The 21304-nt window shown below is 38.3% G+C and overlaps 1 protein-coding gene across 1 annotated transcript in view; it reads right to left on the reverse strand.

Moving 5' to 3' along the window:
- rin1b (Ras and Rab interactor 1b) overlaps positions 1-21304 on the reverse strand; it is a 58512-nt gene that overhangs the window by 35324 nt on the left and 1884 nt on the right. The gene's annotated exons all lie outside the window — the stretch shown is intronic.

The raw sequence follows: 21304 nt of genomic DNA on the forward strand, positions 1-21304 counted from the left end.
TGAGGTTGCATGCACAACTTTGTCATTGCGCCACCTACTGGTTTTGAGATAGAAATATGGTATTTTTGCCTAAAACTACTCCAACAGTACATCTAAAATCTTGGGTCATCATGTATTATTCTTTCATGGCTTGGAGATCATTGGTGCATGCCAATTAACTCCCTAGCAACCAATTAGGATACCTTATCAACCCTTTTTACAAGAGCTATATCTCTGCATCAGAACATCGTAGAGACATGGGGGTGGTCTCTTTTGACTCATTAACACCACTGTAACATTTTGTGAGCTGAGAATTGCCACTGCAAGCACCACTCACATTTTCTTCAGTGTTCTAGTTGTCAATGCTCCTCGAGAAGAGAGGGAGAGATGACACTGAATGAAAACACAGCTTTTTTGCTGATAACTGTTATATTATTTAGTCTGAAATCAAGAGATTTTCCCAGGTTCTTTAAACTGCTCATCCGAATTCAACTTTACTTTCTTATGTGCCCTTTTTGGCTTGACCCCGGCATTGCTGCTTGCAGCTATATTTCTTTTTCTTTTTCTTAACTATTATTCTTCTTCCTGTTCCATTGCGGTCTATGGCAGCCCATAGAACCGTATGTAGGAAAGTTATGAAATTTGGCACACTGACAGAGGACAGTCTAAATAATATCCATAGCAATTTTGGAGTCTCTATCTCAAACCCGCTAGCGCCACCAACAGTCCAAAGTTGCTCTTACGTTTTTGCTTATAACTTCTGATCCGTAAGTCCTAGAAACGAAATTCTTGTTTCCTCTGATTCCTTGGCTCAAGACGATTCGATTAGACCCTATGACGTTATTTTCCGTCATGAAAATTTTTCCGCCATTTTGAATTATTCGTAAAACCTACTTTTGCGAACTCGTCCTAGAGTTTTTACCCGATTGCCACGAAAATCGGTATGCAGCATCTAGAGACACTCAAGGCAAAAAGTTATTAAAAGAATTTCGATAAACCAATCCGTTCTCGTATAGCGCGTCAACGAATTTTACATAGAGCGCAAAAAAACAGAGTTTAGGCTGTATCTTCGCCAAACTTAGGCCTATTGACACGACACTTGGTACTTGAGATGCCAGTCAGGAATTGAGGGTGCATGCACAGTTTCGTTGCAGCGCCACCTAGTGGCCAGACGAATTTTCTATACGCCTATAACTTTGACTGCGATAAAAGTATTTTCACGGGACTTGATTTTTTGGAGTCCTGAGTAGTCGCCGAGTCCAACGATACCAAACATGCCAGGATTCGTCATACGGTTAACCCTGCGCAGCAAAATAGCACTTAAAAAACACGCGCGAATATCTCGGCGAGCGTTATTCCAATCGACTCGAAAACACCATAGGAAGAACATTGCGTTACCTTCTGAACAAAAAGTTCTATTGGCATTATATTAAAATTTTTATCAGAAATGGCCGAAAAATGCAAAAAACGAAAAATTACCTTTAAATTTTGCATTTTTTACACATAAATGGTTATAACTTCGCAACGAAAAGAGATTTTTTCACCAGATTTGATAAGCTGATGTACGACCACAGTCTGAGGCTACACAAAGAAAATTGTATGCTTGCACCACTAGTTGGCCTTATAATTCAACAAAACCTTTGAAATCAAGCCACCCTATGGTCATACAACTGTTTCTTCACTAAACTAAAGTGTATAGTCATAAAACTAGCTAGATGTAACACAGTTATGACCTGAGGTTGCATGCACAATTTTGTCATTCCGCCACCTACTGGTTTTGAGATAGAAATATGACATTTTTTGCCTAAAACTACTGCAACAACACATCTAAAACCATGAGTCATCATGGATTATTCCTTTCATGGCTTTGACTATAATCACTGGTGGTTGCCAATTCACTCCCTAGCAACCAATGAGAATACCTTATCAACCGTTTTTGCAAGAGCTATATCTCTGTGTCAGAACATCGTAGAGACACTGGGGTGGGCTCTTTTGACTCATTAACACCACTGTAACATTTTGTGAGCTGAGTATTGCCACTGCAAGCACCACTCATTTTTACATCAGTGTTCTAGTTATCAATGCTCGTCGAAAGAGAGGGAGAGACTTCACTGAATGAGAACACAGCTTTTTTGCTGATAACTGTTATATTGTTTTTTCTGAAATCATGAGATTTTCCCAGGTTCTTTAAACTGCTCATCCAAAGTCAACTTTACTTTCTGCTGTGCCCTTTTTGGCTTGACCCCGGTGATTGCTGCTTGCAGCTATATTTAGGGGTCAAGCCCCGAAGGGGCGAAGACCCCTATTGTATCCGTTAGTTTTCTTATAATAATAACAATTATTATTATTATTAGTTATTCTTCTTCTTCTTCCGCCATTGCGGTCTATGGCAGCCCATAGAACCGTACGTAGGAAAGTTATGAAATTTGGCACACTGATAAAGGACAGTCCAATGTGTCCCCACAGCTAATTTGGAGTCTCTATCTCCAACCCTCTAGCGCCACCAACAGTCCAAAGATGCACTTACGTTTTTGCTTATAACTTCTGATCCGTAAGTCCTAGAAAAAATTTTCTTGTTTCCTCTGATTCCTTGGCTCAAGACGATTCGATTTGACTTCATGACGTCATTTTCCGTCATGGAAATTTTTCCGCCATTTTGAATTATTCGTAAAACCTACTTTTGCGAACTCGTCCTAGAGCTTTTGCCCAATTTTCACGAAAATCGGTATGTAGCATCTACAGACCCTCACGGCAAAAAGTTATCAAAAGAATTTCGATAAACCAATCCGTTGTCGTATAGCGCGTCAACAAATTTTACGTAGAGCGCAAAAAAACAGATTTTAGTCTGTATCTTCGTCAAACTTTGGCCTATTGACACGACACTTCGTACTTGTGATGCCAGTCAGGAATTGAGTGTGCATGCACAGTTTCGTCGCAGCGCCACCTAGTGGCCAGACAGATGTTTTTTACACCTATAACTTTGGCTGTGATCAACGTATTTTGACGGGACTTGATTTTTAGGAGTCCTGAATAGTCGCCGAGTCCAACGATATCAAACATGCCAGATTTCGCCTTACGGTTCGCCCTGCGCAGCAAAACAGCACTTAAAAAACATGCGCGAATATCTCCGCGAGCGTTATTCCGATCGACTCGAAAACACCATAGGAAGAACATTGCATTACCTTCTGAACAAAAAGTTCTATTGGCGTTATATTAAAATTTTCATCAGAAATGGCCGAAAATTGCAAAAAACGAAAAATTACCTATTACAATTTGTGGTTTTATACATAAATGGTTATAACTTCGCAACGAAAAGACATTTTTTCACCAGATTTGATACGCTGATGTATGAGCAGAGTCTGAGGCCACACAAAAAAATTGGTATGCCTGAACCACTAGGTGGCCCTATAATTGAACAAAATCTTTCATATCAAGCAAGCCCTATGGTCATACAACTATTTCTTCACTAAACTAAAGTGTATAGTCATAAAACTAGCTAGATGTAACACAGTTATGAACTGAGGTTGCATGCACAACTTTGTCATTGCGCCACCTAGTGGTTTTGAGATAGAAATATGGTATTTTTGCCTAAAACTACTCCAACAGTACATCTTAAATCTTAGGTCATCATGTATTATTCTTTCATGGCTTGGAGATCATTGGTGCATGCCAATTAACTCCTTAGCAACCAATTAGGATACCTTATCAACCCCTTTTACAAGAGCTATATCTCTGCATCAGAACATCGTAGAGACATGGGGGTGGTCTCTTTTGACTCATTAACACCACTGTAACATTTTGTGGGCTGAGAATTGCCATTGCAAGCACCACTCACATTTTCTTCAGTGTTCTAGTTGTCAATGCTCCTCGAGAAGAGAGGGAGAGATGACACTGAATGAAAACACAGCTTTTTTGCTGATAACTGTTATATTATTTAGTCTGATGTCAAGAGATTTTCCCAGGTTCTTTAAACTGCTCATCCGAATTCAACTTTACTGTCTTATGTGCCCTTTTTGGCTTGACCCCGGCATTGCTGCTTGCAGCTATATTTCTTTTTCTTTTTCTTTTTAAATATTATTCTTCTTCCTGTTCCATTGCGGTCTATGGCAGCCCATAGAACCGTACATAGGAAAGTTATGAAATTTGGCACACTGACAGAGGACAGTCCAAATAATATCCCTAGCAATGTTGGAGTCTCTATCTCAAACCCGCTAGCGCCACCAACAGTCCAAAGTTGCACTTACGTTTTTGCTTATAACTTCTGATCCGTAAGTCCTAGAAACGAAATTCTTGTTTCCTCTGATTCCTTGGTTCAAGACGATTCGATTAGACCCTATGACGTTATTTTCCGTCATGAAAATTTTTCCGCCATTTTGAAATATTCGTAAAACCTACTTTTGCGAACTCCTCCTAGAGTTTTTACCCGATTGCCACGAAAATCGGTATGCAGCATCTAGAGACACTCAAGGCAAAAAGTTATTAAAAGAATTTCGATAAACCAATCCGTTCTCGTATAGCGCGTCAACGAATTTTACATAGAGCGCAAAAAAACTGATTTTAGGCTGTATCTTCGCCAAACTTAGGCCTATTGACACGACACTTGGTACTCGAGATGCCAGTCAGGAACTGAGGGTGCATGCACAGTTTCGTTGCAGCGCCACCTAGTGGTCAGACGAATGTTCTATACGCCTATAACTTTGGCTGCGATAAAAGTATTTTCACGGGACTTGATTTTTTGGAGTCCTGAGTAGTCGCCGAGTCCAACGATACCAAACATGCCAGGATTCGCCTTACGGTTAGCCCTGTGCATCAAAATAGCACTTAAAAAACACGCGCGAATAACTCCGCGAGCGTTATTCCGATCGACACGAAAACACCATAGGAAGAATATTGCATTACCTTCTGAACAAAAAGTTCTATTGGCGTTATATTAAAATTTTCATCAGAAATGGCCGAAAAATGCAAAAAACGAAAAATTACATTTAAATTTTGCATTTTTTACACATAAATGGTTATAACTTCGCAACGAAAAGAGATTTTTTCACCAGATTTGATACGCTGTTGTACGACCACAGTCTGAGGCTAAACAAATTTTTTTTTATGTTTGCACCACTAGTTGGCCTTATAATTGAACAAAACCTTTGAAATCAATCCACCCTATGGTCATACAACTGTTTCTTCACTAAACTAAAGTGTATAGTCATAAAACTAGCTAGATGTAACACAGTTATGACCTGAGGTTGCATGCACAATTTTGTCATTGCGCCACCTACTGGTTTTGAGATAGAAATATGGCATTTTTTGCCTAAAACGACTGCAACAACACATCTAAAACCATGAGTCATCATGGATTATTCCTTTCATGGCTTTGACTATAATCACTGGTGGTTGCCAATTCACTCCCTAGCAACCAATGAGAATACCTTATCAACCGTTTTTTGCAAGAGATATATCTCTGCGTCAGAACATCGTAGAGACACGGGGGTGGGCTCTTTTGACTCATTAACACCACTGTAACATTTTGTGAGCTGAGTATTGCCACTGCAAGCACCACTCATTTTTACTTCAGTGTTCTAGCTCTCAATGCTCGTCGAAAGAAAGGGAGAGATTTCACTAAATGAGAATACAGCTTTTTTGCTGATAACTGTTATATTGTTTTGTCTGAAATCAAGAGATTTTCCTAGGTTCTTTAAACTGCTCATCCGAAGTCAACTTTACTTTCTGCTGTGCCCTTTTTGGCTTGACCCCGGTGATTGCTGCTTGCAGCTATATTTATTGCTGTGATTATTATGTTTCAGCTGGCAACTATTCTTTCAACCCTATCTAACAGTGTGTAGCTTCTTCAGAAGGAGGAAATTACTGGCATAAATCAAACACATAAAATGGTTAGGCAGATTGCTGAAATCACAGGAATCAGGTTAAGAACACACCATTAAAAGATGGAAGAATGGTGGTAGACTGTGAACTGTGCAGAAGAAATGTCTGAAAAAATATTAAATAACTCCCTAGTCATCAATGCAAGATCTCAGCCAAAAATTAAAGGGATAGTTCACCCAAAAATGAAAATTCTGTCATCATTTACTCACGCTCATGTTGTTACAAACATGACAAATTTCTTTGTCCTGATAAACATGAAGGAAGATATTTTGAGAAATATATGTAACTTAACCATTTGTGCACCCCATTTACTTCCATAGTAGGAAAAACAATACTATGGAAGTAAATGGGGTCCACAAACGTTTTGTTTACAAACATTTCTCAAAATATATTCCTTTGTGTTCATCAGAACAAAGAAATTTATACAAGTTTGTAACTACATGCAATTCTGGACAGAAAGAAATTGGAACTGCAAAACATTGTAGAATAATGCTATGATGAATACATGCTGTAATCAATATGAGATCTTAGCTATAAGATCTATATTATAAATCTATATTGCTAGATTTTCCAAATCTTCAAAAGCCATAAAAATATCTTTGTGTGCAGAACAAGCCGAAATAGTTGTGATTCACTTATAACCTTCCTGAAGCTCTTCAATTGAGGAGGCCTTTAAACGCCACCTCCGGCAAAAATTCAATAATGATATTAACCAAATGCTCTCAGTACGTATGTTTATCAAATACCTTCAAATTTGCTTAATCCTGGCCTCAGGCCATTCAGAAATATCTTGCCTAATGATGCTTATTTGGTAACAGCCAATAGGTGGCCGCCAGCTGGACAACTAATACACAGAAACAGACAGAATGAAAATGAAAGATAGATCAGCTCCGTTATTCATACATTTGGGCTGGATAGGAAACCATTTATCAGTAGTATGGTGGTTGTGAGTGAGTGCAGTGAGACACAGAGAAGTGCAAAACCTTAATAATCTACATGGTTGGACACTTTATACAGATCAGAATTCACATCTTACGCACCCAAAATTGCCGAATTACAGCAGAATCAGAAGCGCAATAGAACTGCTCATCAGTAAATTTTATGACATCTACACTCTAAAAATGGCTGGGTTATTTTTGACCCATAATGGGTAAATATTGGACAAAACACGTGCTGGGTTAAAAATTACCCTGTGCTGGGTTAAAAACGACCCAATGTTGGGTTGTTGTTATGCAACCATGGGGTAATAATAACCCAGCAGTTGGGTTAAAATAGCCCAGCATTGGGTCATTTTTTAACCCAGCATTTGTTCTATCCGATATTTACCCATTATGGGTTAAAAATAACCCAGCCATTTTTAGAGTGTACTTTAAATGTGGTATTGTTTTTTGTTTTATGTTATCATTTGTGGAAGCCAACTATTAAGTACACATTAATAGTTGTACTACCTAATTGAGTATTTCCATTTTCTGCAATTTTACACATTTACTATTACTATTATTAGTTACTACTACTTCACTGGGTCTGAAATATACAGTATATTGTATGTTTTAATCCTAAAAACGATCTTATAGACCATGATGCAGTGTCAAAATTAAATAATTACATAATTTTGGAGATAGTGGCTGTGTTACATAAAATATTTTTTTTGTTTACAATCTTGCTTTAACAGATATTAATATAAGACAATACTGCAAAAACTGTTATTTGTCAAGCTGTTATATTCCTGTTTTACTGTCCATCATTCCCAATTTTTTAATGCATGTTATTTAATTTCATTTCATATGTTGGTATTAATTTTCTGGTGTTATTTCTAATCAGCTGGGACGGTTTACACAGCACTGTCTTAAACTTCCTAACATAGCCTGCCTCAGGTTCGCTTTTAACTCTTTCCCCGCCATTGACGAGTTATCTCGTCAATTAAGAGAAAACATTTGTATGAAAACACGTGTTTCTGAAGTTTTTATGGTTATTTGTAATACTGCGATTATCCACTAGATGGCACTATATTACCCAATTTATAAAAATAAAAAAACTGAAGCAAAAAAATATTAACTTTACACTTTGTGTATATCATTCTGAATCTGATCTCTAACAAAATTCCTTAACAAAAATGAAAATTTTGCCAAAATACCTTATTTTTGAAGAAAAATACCTATATGTAAGAGTTTATAAGAAGAAAAAATATAGATACGATAAAAAAATTCCTGTTTTGTTTGTTTGTTTATTGTTTGTTTGAAAGCAGAGGGTCTGTTCTTTCATTTGATATCTGGAAAGCATTTTGTGAAAACTTTTTTGAAAATCACAAAAAATTCTGGCGGGCAAGATTTAAAAAAAAAGGCTGTCAGGGAATGAGTTTGGAAATAAAATATGCCTTTGACTAAATTCTGATTCAGTGGACAAGACAAACAACTGGATCCGGCTCTAGTCTCTTCCACTAATAATTTGTGTTTTTGTGCACAGAAAAGGATTGATTCTCATTCACTAGGAATCTGGGTTTTAATTGGTTCTAAATTTGATCCTAAATGCAAGAAATGTACATTTTGGCACAAAGGTTTTTCCATGCATACGCGTGGTTAGTGACAGCCACTGTTAATGAGCTACAGCATTTGCACATAAGTAAATAAATTAACTTGGTCAGAATTGTAGAAAGGAGTTATGTAGCCACAATTTGAGTTCAGGTGGTCACTGTCTGGTGCTCTGCGTAAATGGAGACCTGATTTGACACAATGACAGTCTGTCAGACAACTCCAGATTTACTGAACTTCTGAGATATCTCTCAGCATATCCAGTAACAAGCACAAAGCGAGCGAGAGAGAAAGACGTGTTAGAGAGACAGAGAAAGATATGGTCTGGATTCAGCAAGTAGAAATGTGTGGGAGATTAAAAACACGTCGCAGCAAAAGCCTGTAGGGGAAGATCTCCAGGGACATGAGCGAGAGAGGAAGAGAGGGAACCGAGAGGAAAGTGGAGGAAAGCAAGGAAGAAGAGAACGATGCATCTTCAACTGTAAAATGAGCAGCAGCACCTGTCAGAATAATGGAGCTCAGACAGAAAGTAGCAGTAAGAAATTGGGTCTGTTATGATTGCAGTGAGGAAGAGGATGAGATATATAAGACCATATTATATAAAAATGAGACATATAAAGTTCCTAATTGTAAACCGACATTTTTAAGGATGGGAAAACCTTAATTCAATCGAGTAATTTCAACTTGATTCAGTTTAATTCTTAAAATTTATGTTCAGTTCAGTACAGTTCTGCCCAGTGAATTCAACTCAGCAAATCAGTTCTTTTAAACATAATCCAATTCAATTTAAGTCAGTTCTGTTACAGAAATAGTTTACATTTTTCATAATTTACCTTATCCTAATGCCATCCAGATATATTAACAACTACTCACGAGACACAGTTGCATCAGACCTTTGCTTCAGCTACAGATTTTCCATGTTGTCTTGTTTTGATCCCACTTGTTTTTGTTTCTGTTTTATGTTATTTTTGGTTATTGTTTCTGTATGTATTTATTGTTGCTCCTTATAGTTATTGTGAAGCGTCCTTGAGCTTGGGGAAGGCGCTATATAAATTAACATATTATAGATCTGAACAGAGGTGGTAACGAACTCGGTACATTTACTTCATTACATTTCCTTCAGTAAGATTTTGGAAAATATGTAGGCTACTCTTAAGAGTACATTACAAAGCAAAAAGGCCATCAATTTGAATGAATTGTGGATATGAATTTATTTACCGTACTAAAAGCAAAACTTCACATGTGTTCCCATCATTAAATGCGAGCGACCTGTTTGTCGTCAGACGTGCTAACGCAATTACGCTGTGAAGAAGTTGTGGTTTAAAAGTGCACATATAATTTTTTCTCTCCAAAAATGACAATCGTTTCGCTTGACAAGCCCATAATGCCTCATTTGGAATCGTTTAGAGCCCTTTGAAACGGCATTGAAACTATTAAATGTTGGGATCCAATAAAGTTTATAAACCAGTTTACTGCCCATGTGATCAAATAGTGTGTTTCCCAGCATCGTCTGGTTGTTGTGTTTACGGTAGCACTAATATTTGTATATTTTTATCATATATTTGGCCATCTGCTAACGTCTTTTATCCACTCCTCTACAGTACACGGATCTGGTAGCCAGATACCATTTGATTAAGTTAACTTTTTAAAATAACTTTCTGTGTATGTGTTGCTAAATCTGCTCGCGTAGCCTGACACACTGCTGATTCTCGCCATACTTCAGTTGCCAAATATGTTGCTACGTCATCATTGTGTATAAATAGTAAAAGGGTCTATTAAAATGAGAAAAATCCTGGAATGTTTTACTAAAAAAAATGAATTTCTTCTCGACTGAACAAAGAAAGACATAAACATTTTGGATGACATGGGGTTGAGTAAATTATCTGGATTTTTATAAGCATTTTCCAAGTAAGTAGTGTTGTGCTAATACAGTAGGTATGCTGGTTTTTTTGTTCTTCTATATAGTACGATTTTTCAGAGCTCTGTTCGTTGCTCGCAGTAGCTGCAGTTTTTGTGGTTGTGTTACTGAGATGTTTGTTAATAACGCATTAAAACTTAAGGAACGTTCCAAAGCTATATGTATTTTCTACCTGGGAGAATTATATGCATCTGTGTGATCGCCCCCCTCTGCATTTCAGACACCCCCTCATCAGTGCTCGGCTGACGCCGGCACTGCTTTTACTTTCTCTTTCCACTTCTGGATCTAAAGTTGTCAATGTATCATTGTATTTAAATGTATCACTTATATCTGCTTGTTTTCCTCTCAGGTTTGCTAAAAAAGCTCACAATTGTATTTATTAACCACTGGTGTCATTTGGATTATGGTAATGATAGATATATGCTTATTGGTGCTTTAACTTTTTTAGTATACTACTGTCCTATTTTACCCTATAAGATAACACAATGGCATTTCAATATAAAATTATTTTTTTACAACTTAAGAAAGGAAATCACACATCTGATGGCATAGTTGAGTAAATTATTTTGGGTGAACTATTCCTTTAAATTCAGTTTCCATTATTAAAGCACAGTACACACCAAGCTGATGGTCAACTGTCAGACAGATTTTTAATGTCATCTGATTAAATTTTTTGTTGTGTCCCGCACCGTCCACTAAAGTCAGTCACCTTCGCCTTTTACTTTGGTTGATTTAGCATGTCGAATCGGCGGTGAAGCTCATCTGGGAGTCCAATCATTTCTGATTGGCAAGTTTGACATAGCCAATCAGTGCACAAAAAAAAACGGAAGTGACGAAGCGAGTCAACAATGAAATCGAGGGAACACACAAAACACTAATCCTTTTTTTTGGGGGGGGGCATGTCTCATTCAAATATAAAAGATATGGCTCATAAGAATTCATATGTGGTGAGCAAGATTTGTGTAAAGCTCATGACAGTACCCGGACAATGTGAGCCAACCTGGCAGTCTGCCCTACTTTGTTGGCATCGGTTTGGTTTGTCTCTACCTTAAGGTTACTGTAGTCAGGGGTAGGCAACGTCGGTCCTGGAGTGTCTGTCCTGCAGAGTTTGGCTCCAGCTCTAATTAAGCACACATGAACAACTAATCAAGGTTTAAAGAGTCACCTGAAAACTACAGGTAGACGAGGTTTTATCAGGGTTGGAGCTTAAATCTGCAGGACATCGACACTCCAGGACCAGGTTGCCTACCCCTACTGTAGGTCAATCAATGCAATATAACTCAGCTTAACTCAAATCAAATTGTTTGGAAAATAGTTCATTTGGATTCAATTCAGTACAGTCATAGCTAAATTAAATTATTAAAAATAATTTAAGTGTAAGTAACTACTTAAAGGTGCTCTAAGCGAATCTGTGTGACGTCACTTCTTATTGACGTTCGAAGTGTTGTCAAACAAAACGGAGCGTAGCTAACTCCACCCCCTCCCTTTCGTGCTTTCTGAACGAGTCATGAACGCGCCCAACCCCCACTCCCAAATCCTTCTTGTCGTTTATTTTTATTTAACCTTTATTTTCCCAGGTAGGCCATTGAGAACAAATTCTCATTTAAAACGGCGACCTGGCCAAGATAAAGTGCCGAGTGCAAACAACAAATAGTTACACATAAATAGCAAGACAAATTTACAAAAAGACAATACAATGTACAAACTTCCGTGAAAACTACACATCATTGCATAAACCCCAGATAGTAAATAAATAAATGGCTACCACAAATAAGTAATCAGAGTTAAAATGACAAGCAGTATCATACAAGTGATTGGCTGGGACACTATGTTATGTTTCGTGGTGGTAGGTTTGACCACTCTGTTTTTTTACAGTGTGTTCAGGGCAGAGATGCTCACAAGTCTCTGAGCTCGAGTCCGAGTCAAGTCTGAAGTCTCTGAGCTCGAGTCCGAGTCAAGTCTGAAGTCTTTGAGCTCGAGTCCAAGTCAAGTCTGAAGTCTTTGAGCTCGAGTCCAAGTCATGTCTGAAGTCTTTGAGCTCGAGTCCGAGTCAAGTCTGAAGTCTTTGAGCTTGAATCCAAGTCAAGTCTGAAGTCTCTGGGCTCGAGTCCAAGTCAAGTCTCAAGTCTCAAGTCTCATTGTAACAAGTAAAACTCTAATAACAAATAAAGAAATTATAAACATTTATAAAAAAGAACAAAGTTGCACATAAAGTAAGGTCTTAAATTAGCATTAGGTACAGAAATTAAATTAAATGGATAATAACACTGTCTTTATTGTTCAAATTAAATATTATTATTTTTTGAGCAATAGAAGGGATTTTCTGTTTGTCTTGGGTTGTTTGATTAACATAAATGACACAGACTTAAGTAGGTTAATTGAGGTTACTGTCTCTTTATTAAGAACAAATAAGCCCAGACTGGTTTCTGACTGATTTCTTAAGACATAAACAAAAATGTTTTTATTAGAAAAATAATACTGTGAGATAATTTTGTGTGTATGTGCCTTGTCAAAAAAAGAAAGATTTTATGTTGGCTTAACTTTTGAAACACTTCTCTCTGTATGTGCACTACTGAGGGCACTTAAATGCGTGCTCAAACACAGGCAGAGTGCGAATTCCAAACAGTGCTTCAGGAAGAAGATGCAGCAGTCGCTTCACATAAAAACGTTACGTTGTTTTTCATTGCTCTATTCAGACAATGTATGTTAATGGACTACACTACAGTATGACACAAAGTAGCGCAACTCTGGACCTGACTGGAGCTGGACCGGACACATTTAAACGCAAGTGCGTACAGAAATCTGCTCACTTGAGCGCCTTTTTGCGGTTACCGGTAAATTGTTTAACCATTTAAACAATTGCAAGCCTTAGAAACACGTGAATGATAAACTTACCCTATTTAAATTGCATATTAATTCGCGATTCGCATGCGAGCCGAACCGCGGATCCGTCACAGCACTACCCAAAGCTTCAGATGAATGGCACAGCAGCAGCCGGTGCAGTCGATATGTATGTTCGGAGCCGCGCGCGCGGAGCAGATACGTCACGTGTTACGTCGTGGGCAAGTTGTAGGTAACGGAGGGAGGGGTATGACAGCAAGCTCATCAGACGTTTCCTAAAAATAAACATTGTTCACGAGTCGCGCGGCTCGAGTCCGAGTCGAGTCTAAAGTCTTTGAGGGTCGAGTCTCAAGTCGAGTCTGAAGTCACTGTGTGTGCGACTTAAGTCGCACTCGAGTCCGAGTCTCAAACTCGAGTCCTCATCTCTGGTTCAGGGGACATGCAGCTAGCAGATAGTTTACTGTATGAAACAAAAAATGTTTATGGCCTAAAACGTGTGAATTCGCTTAGAGCACCTTTAAAGGAACAGTATGTAAGAAATGTATATCAATTAATCATAAAATGGCCCTGATATGTCACTAGACATTAAGAAATCATTTTCATTTCAAATACTTATATCACTGACAACAGTGGTCAGGCCAGGATATTGTCATTTAAAAAGTGGAGTTGCAGCCCTCAACTGATGTTTATGTTGTCATTTTGTGTATTGGCCACCAGTTGTGTGATTGCAGTACCAGTTTTAGCCACAAGTTTTGTGATTGCAATATAAGTTTTGGCCACAATCCTACATACTGTTCCTTTAAGTAGGGATGTCCCGATCCCAATGTCCCAATAATTTAAAATGATTTACAATTTACAGGAAACATTAGTAAATATTAATCATGACAGTGTTTAGGAGAACATATAATAGGTATTTTTGATCAATTAAGTATGCTAAATATTTTTTTCTTAATTGTGTAAAACTGTCATAGTAAAAAAGCTTTAGTGTGCAGATGCTTATTTTGGGAATTAGGCATTTGACCGGACTTTTTATGCACATAACGGGTGCAGGATTGATGCCCTTGAATCATCCTCTCATGGGAATCCTTGCACCGCAATGGAAAGTTTATAACTGTTAAAATACAAAGAGAAGATGCATCGTGTGCTCAGCACATAGTGAATTGCATCCATTGCAACGGCTTACTGAGACTTTATAAAAACAGATCTTTAAAATAGCCTACAGTTATCTTGTATGTGCGTGTGTGAATGACGCATTTCATCCGTCTGTCCACCAGTGGATTAACCAAGTTTACGAGTAAGTTACAGTGTTTCTGTAAACTAAAATATCTTTAAATGCGTGTTTGTTCCTTCACATGTAGCTATTGAGTGTATTAAAAGACTTTGAATATAGTGCATAAAACGTTTATGGTGATTTTATAATACGTTTATAATATGTCCTTTTAATAGCTTGTCAGTAACAACCATAGCTAACGCACATACTGTATAGGAATTGGATCGGTCATGTTGTCGGTCGTCAATCCGATGTCCGATCCAGCCAAAAAGCCTGGATCGGACCTGATACCGATCCAGTATATTGGATCGGGACATCCCTACCTTAAAGTGTTATTTTTTTAGATATGTTTTTTTGGGCTTTTGTACATTTATTTAGACGGGATAGTGCAGAGTTGACAGGAAATATATTGGGGCAATATATTGACACACTAACCATGGGCTATCGTCACTGACTACTTAACTCTTTCCCCGCCATTGACAAGTTAACTCGTCAATTAAAAGAAAATGCTTCCCTGCCAATGACGAGTACTTCCACAACTTATTAAACCCGGAAGTATCGCCCTAGGGCAGGGGTTCTCAAAGTCCGGACTCCGGTCCGGATCCGGACCCGACGGCAACTTGATCCGGACCCGCGTACACTTCATATTACAAGTGCATTAATTTCTATGTGATTGATTAAATGTGTGCATTTGCTATTTTACAAATGCATATTAAACTTGTGAACCATTCGTTTAGTTTTTTTTCTTTTTAGATTTAAGAGTATTCCTGGTCATAAAATAAAACGAGTTATTTAAAAATGTCCTGTGTGACGCTGTAGCCATCACACCCAGATATTATGCACAGCTACTTCATGTACTACGGCTTTTGATCAGTCCTTACCAATCACTGTTGGTTTGAGTCATTTAAAACATGCTTTTAAAAAAGCACCACTCGTCAAACATAATCTTAAACATATTCTTTATTATCATGAAAATACCTGAAAAGGTTTGAAGAACAGTAATATAAATATATCCTTAAGCCATTTCCTGGAGCTCCGTGTGTCTGGTTCTTCGTCTGCAGCGCATATTAAGTTTCTGCCCGAGAGTGCCCCCTGGCTTTTGGATGTAGCGGCATTTCACCGTAATTCATTGAGAAGCATAGCAAGAATCATCAGCCAATTTATAGGTGCACCCCTAATTTTGGTCAGTGTCTCTGCCTACCAACCACACTTTTTTTGCCATGGTTTATGCATATGATGGAGAACAAACTGTGCCATTTCTCTAATTAGGTTGCTCTGTATTTTGCACCTGATTACTTTTGGCATATTTCTTGTGTTTATTTTTTTTTTTTACTTTAAATGCAAAATACACTTATGTATTTGTGTTGATTTGTTATATAAACAAATGATTTACACAAAGTTTTTCCGGACCTATGAAAATTATGGGAATTCAGATTTGGACCTTTGAATGTAAACTTTGAGAACCCCTGCCCTAGGGCAAACAGTTGTATGTCCGTGTAAGTTTTGATGATCGCTGTGAATCTGATCTCTATTAAAAGTCATTCACAAAAATAGAATTATCTCAGCTTTTTGATCAAAATTGGGTGTTTTTGACTTTCATAGTAGGAAAAACAAATACGATGGAATTCAATTGGTACCATTATCATTTATCAAAATATCTTCCTCATCATTTATCACTATACTTTCATAATATTTGTTTTTCTACTATGGAAGTCAATGATTATGGCATCATGAGGGATGAGTTAATGAGTTAACAGAATTTTCATTTTCAGGTGAACATCTCTTTAAGTGTTATTAACTACAAAATCCGATTTATTTTAGTATGGTTAACAGACCTAAATCTGAATATACTTTGAATTATTAGTGCAGTGATGGTGTTATACACTTTTTAAGCGTCTGATGAATGATGACACACGCAGCCGTGGTGGATTGTGCTTGGGTCTAAAAAAGGCCTGAAATGACAGATAAGATGAGTGGGATGTGTTAAAACAGAGGTCCTAATGCCAGCTGCCCACTAAGAAATCTGAAAATAAACCTGCCCTCAAAGTCATAACTGAATGATGGGAGTCACAGGTAGGAGAAAATAATGAAACACAAAAAACCACAGATGAATGACTAAATACAAATATGACTTTTTATAAATCAAATACACTTCCTTTTTAATGTACTTTGTTCAAAGGTCTTAATGTTTCAAATCATTTTCAGGAACTTACAAGATGGTAAAGTCAGCAATATGATATGTTATGTATGATATGAGCTAGATGTGTTATTATATACTATATCACTAAATAAAAACATATTATATTAATTATATAAAAATACAAAACAGACATTATATTAGGAAAACCTTAGTAGTACTGGGTTAGATCCCTAGAGATTTTGGTCAACGTTGACACGTTTTTGCAGATTTGTTAGCTGGATATTTACATTTGTAAACTCATCCCAAAGGATCTTTATTTGAGATCTGGTGGCTATGGAGGTCATTCGTTTACAGTAAACTTATTATCATCTTCAACAAACCAGTTTGCATTGATCTGAGCTTTGTGATATTGGGTATATGCTCAATTTTCTTTTGAAGAGCTTGTGCCCACTAGCTTCACTCTCCTGTTCTTAGCTAAAATGTGTGGTCTTCCAATGCTGCAGCCCATCTACCTCAGTAACAAGTACTTATCTGAGTTACTGTCGGTTCTCCTGTGACCTTTGCCATCAACAATGAATTTTCCACCAGAGAACTGCCACTCACCAGATACTTTTCTCTATTCTGTACAAACCCTAGCGAATTCCAGTAGTTTCAGCAACACAGACGATTTCAGAAATACTCAAACCCATCTGGCACCAACAACCATGCAACATTCCAAGTCATTTAAATTCCACCAAAAACTTTAGATCATGTCTACAAGCCTAAGGGGGTGTGCACACCAAAGCTTTTTTACGTGGCTTTTTTACTCCTCCACTGTTATTAGACGGCCGAATGAAAATTGACATTGGGTGCGTTTACATGCACAGTCTTACGCCAATTATGCTTAATAAACTGATAACACGTGGGGTCATGTAAACGCGTAAAGCGGTTTTCTTTAATCGGGGAAAGCCCATAAACAGCGTAAGCAAAAACCGATCGGCACAGGTAGTTTTTTGCTCATTACGCCGATTTCGCGTGGCATGTAAACACCTTAACCCGCTTTCTCACGGGTTTGTCCATGTGCGCATGTCTCCGCGTATGAAAGATAAACGTCACACGCGGAAGTAAGCGCAAGGTAACACATAAAAGTCTCCGCTCGACTAAAGCAGTTGGCAGAGAAACTGTGAAAATAAAAGCTCATGTTACATTTACAGGTTCTGCACACACGAGGAGAGATACAACAGTACAGCTTAAGACAGATATGTCGTTGACTTTTTGATCGACTATTGTGTACTATAGTTGGTGACGTCACTGCCTGCGAGAAAACTGATAATTCTTCAAGTCCCATGTAAACGCAGTTGTCTGCATAGCCGGTTTATTGATTTGCATGTAAACGCTTAAAAACAGTTTTCTATAATAAGCAGATTTTTGATAGTTATCCGCTTATTCTGTGCATGTAAACGTACTCACTGATGAGCTGAGCTTTCCTAAACATTATTGTGTAATGGTGCATTCCCACCAGCCGCGGTAGAGGTTGCAAAAACGCGCTATTCGCCCGTAGTTGGACGCTTGAACATTTGAGTTCACTTGCTTCATTCGTGCGTGAAAGCCGCGTGTGGAGTTCTAGTCATTCAAGACATTCACGTGGAAATTCGCGTCATGGAAAGGGCTTTCTACGACTCCGCCACTCCGCTCACTTCCTGTAATCACTTCACTACTTCAGCAAGGTCCTGATTGGTTAATGCGGCGCGGAATTCCACCGAAGTTCAGATTTTTCAACTTGCGTGTTTCCTGCAGCAACACTCAATTCGCGCCGCGCTTACCGCGTGTACCGCGCCGCAGGATGCCTAATCACGTCTTTGCATGGACTTAACATTGAAATCGCTTGCTGCATCTGGTGTGAACCCGCGGTATTCCAGAGTTTAGTTTAGCCACTAGTCAGACCATTAAACAAACAGAGACCGGAAGCGTAACTGCGACAACGCGCATGCATCCGATGAAACCATTTATATGTGACCAAGAAATGTGAAAGTAATTTTCTTGTGATTTACTGTTTTCTACTTAAAATCACATAATACACAATATAAAGAATATTCTGTGAAAAAATACCCTTGATTTCTTTATTTTTGACTGAGTAAGTTCATGTCAAAGATGGAAATGAATGTGAAATCAAACTGATGTATAATTAGATTATGAGAGTTTAGCCTGGATTTCACAGACAGGATCACATATGACATATCAAAATGTGTACTTTTACTGTAAAATACTGTATATTTGTGTAATCATAAAATATTGAGTTTAAGGATTTTTTGTATTTTATATTTATTTTTTATTTTATTTTTGTGTCTTCTGTGTTAGTCAAATTTAGTTTTTGTATTTATGTGTGTACTGATAATCCCTATGCCAAAAATAATGCCACTGTATTTTTTAACAGAGTAAGGCTTCAGTCACACCAAAAGCGCTTTAAACGCTTGCAAACGCAAGGCGCGACGCACTGCCTTTTTAAAAAAAAGAGCAGTGCGACGCGGCTTTTCATATTGCTAAGCAACCACCGAGTCAGCTGTCTTGTCAATCAAATATTGAAGCGTGAGCGCTCTTTTGCTGTTAACTGTCATATCAGCAGAAACTTTAAAAAGAGGACGCTTGCTCTGACCTTGTTTGAGGATGAGAGGTGCACAAACACGCAGGAGAGAGTGAGCGAGTGGAGTCCGGTTCTTCAAAGCAACTGTACACTTCCCTCACCACAACGTAAGGCCCGCCTCTCCCCTCATTCGATTGGACAATGGAAAGACACGAATGACGTCGGGCGCTTCTCCGCTCTCAGCGCTCCTTCAAAAACGCGTCCGCGGCAGGCGGCAAAAAACCGCAAGGCGCTCGGCGCGCATAAACAGCGCGCAAACGCGCCCTGCCCATAGAATATCATTCAAAAAAGGCGCCTGCAACTGCCATAAACGCTATTGGTGTGACTGGCCCCTTAAAGTTCTGGCAACCAGCCAAATACTGCATAGTCTGAAAAAATGTTAGATTTACTTTAATCTCTCTCCACAATAGTAAATACCAAACAATGCATCACTAAAGCGGTAAAGAGCAGTTCCACTAATGGAAAGTTTAGCTGGTCCTTATTTGTGTGTTTTTGTGAGAGCATGAATGACTAATTTAACACCACCCGTGGATGGCTGCTGAAGAGCTCTCCAAAAGCACAAAAACAGTAAGATGAAGGCAATTTGAAATAGTGCTAAACCAGCACAGCCGATGACTGTGAGCTCACTCAGACTGTGTGATACTGTAATTCTACCACAGTTCCAGATACATCTAAAACACGACTAATGCCAAAAAAGTTCAGGATTAAAACAAGGTTTAGTTTTGCCTGTGCTTGCACATGAAAGCTTTGAATAATAAAACTGATGCCTTTTAGAAAAAATACCCCACCACCATAGTTCTAAAATCTTATTAGCCTTTTCAAATTTGGTGAGGAAATTTATTTAAGGTTTTTCAATGTTTTCTGTCCCGCTTTAAAAAAAATGAGAGGCCATTGTCACTACTGTATGTGTTTTGTGTAAATGATAGTAGCTCAGACATTAGCACCTTTCACACTTGCAGTCTGGAAAATACTGTAAAAGGTGCTGTATTATGTGTTATGTAATAAAATATACATAACTATGTTTTCAGTAGTGTAATAGTGTAGTGTTTTAACACTTAGAATGAGCCATTTCTATCTACATACACCCCTTACATGGAAGTCACCATTTTGAACCACCATGTTTCTATAGTTTCCCCAAACGGACAAACTCTCAGGCGACGACATGTTTGTCCTGTGGCAGCTACCATAGCTTCCCTGTGTTTCGTAAGGGATCAGCAGAGTTTAAATTGGGGCTGGGGGGGTCCTGGACAAGGCTTGAGGGACCCCTACTAAAGCACAAAAATACTACTTAGGAGGGTCCCCTGGTTTTAATTGACCTCTCACCGGCCCCTACCCAAAACGGCCATTGTCCAATCACACATCACAGCAACCGTTAGTATGTGAGCACCTCCGACAAACATTAATGCCTGCGGCGTTTGTAAATCGGACACTAGATAAGTTACCCCGAGAGATAAAATTCTACATGTCACATCACAGAACAAGGATAAATACTCCGTTCAATCATTCTATGTCACCTTTAAAAATTCTGGCCTCGCCACTGTTTCACACTAATTTGAGTGCCAAAAAATTGTTAGGATTTGAGTTAAGGGTAATTTGGGGTTTCTTTGTTTAAAACCAGGACTATATGATTTTTGATCCAAGATCACATCTTACTTTGTGAAATCACAGCGACCCTATAATGAGGAAGGGGGCTTAGCTAGGGGACCCCCATAAGCTTCGAACACTGGGGAGCAGAGAGCGTTGGACTGAGCTGGTGGTTGCAATATTTACAACATCACAGCTAGATGCCACTAAAATCTACACACTGCACCTTTAATTTACCACTAAGAGATTGTGTTTGAAAAAGAAGGGGAAGGTTTTTAACTTGATGCAGAATAACTTAATTTCTTTCCTCCGAGGAAAAGCTTTGAAAAGATGTTAGAATCATCTACATTCATCTAGGATACCTTCACACCCCATAATAATGGCACAGTGAGAAAAACAGGATATACAGGTATAATGCCACAATGACCAATTATGACACATATGTACCAATGACCAGTACATATGACATCAATCTTATAGAGTGGACATTATGACACTAGAAAAACAGAGGATGAGTTTGATCCATGAGTCAATGTGCTGTGAAGAA

Source organism: Paramisgurnus dabryanus, chromosome 2, assembly GCF_030506205.2.
Source record: "Paramisgurnus dabryanus chromosome 2, PD_genome_1.1, whole genome shotgun sequence".
Lineage (NCBI taxonomy): Eukaryota > Metazoa > Chordata > Actinopteri > Cypriniformes > Cobitidae > Paramisgurnus > Paramisgurnus dabryanus.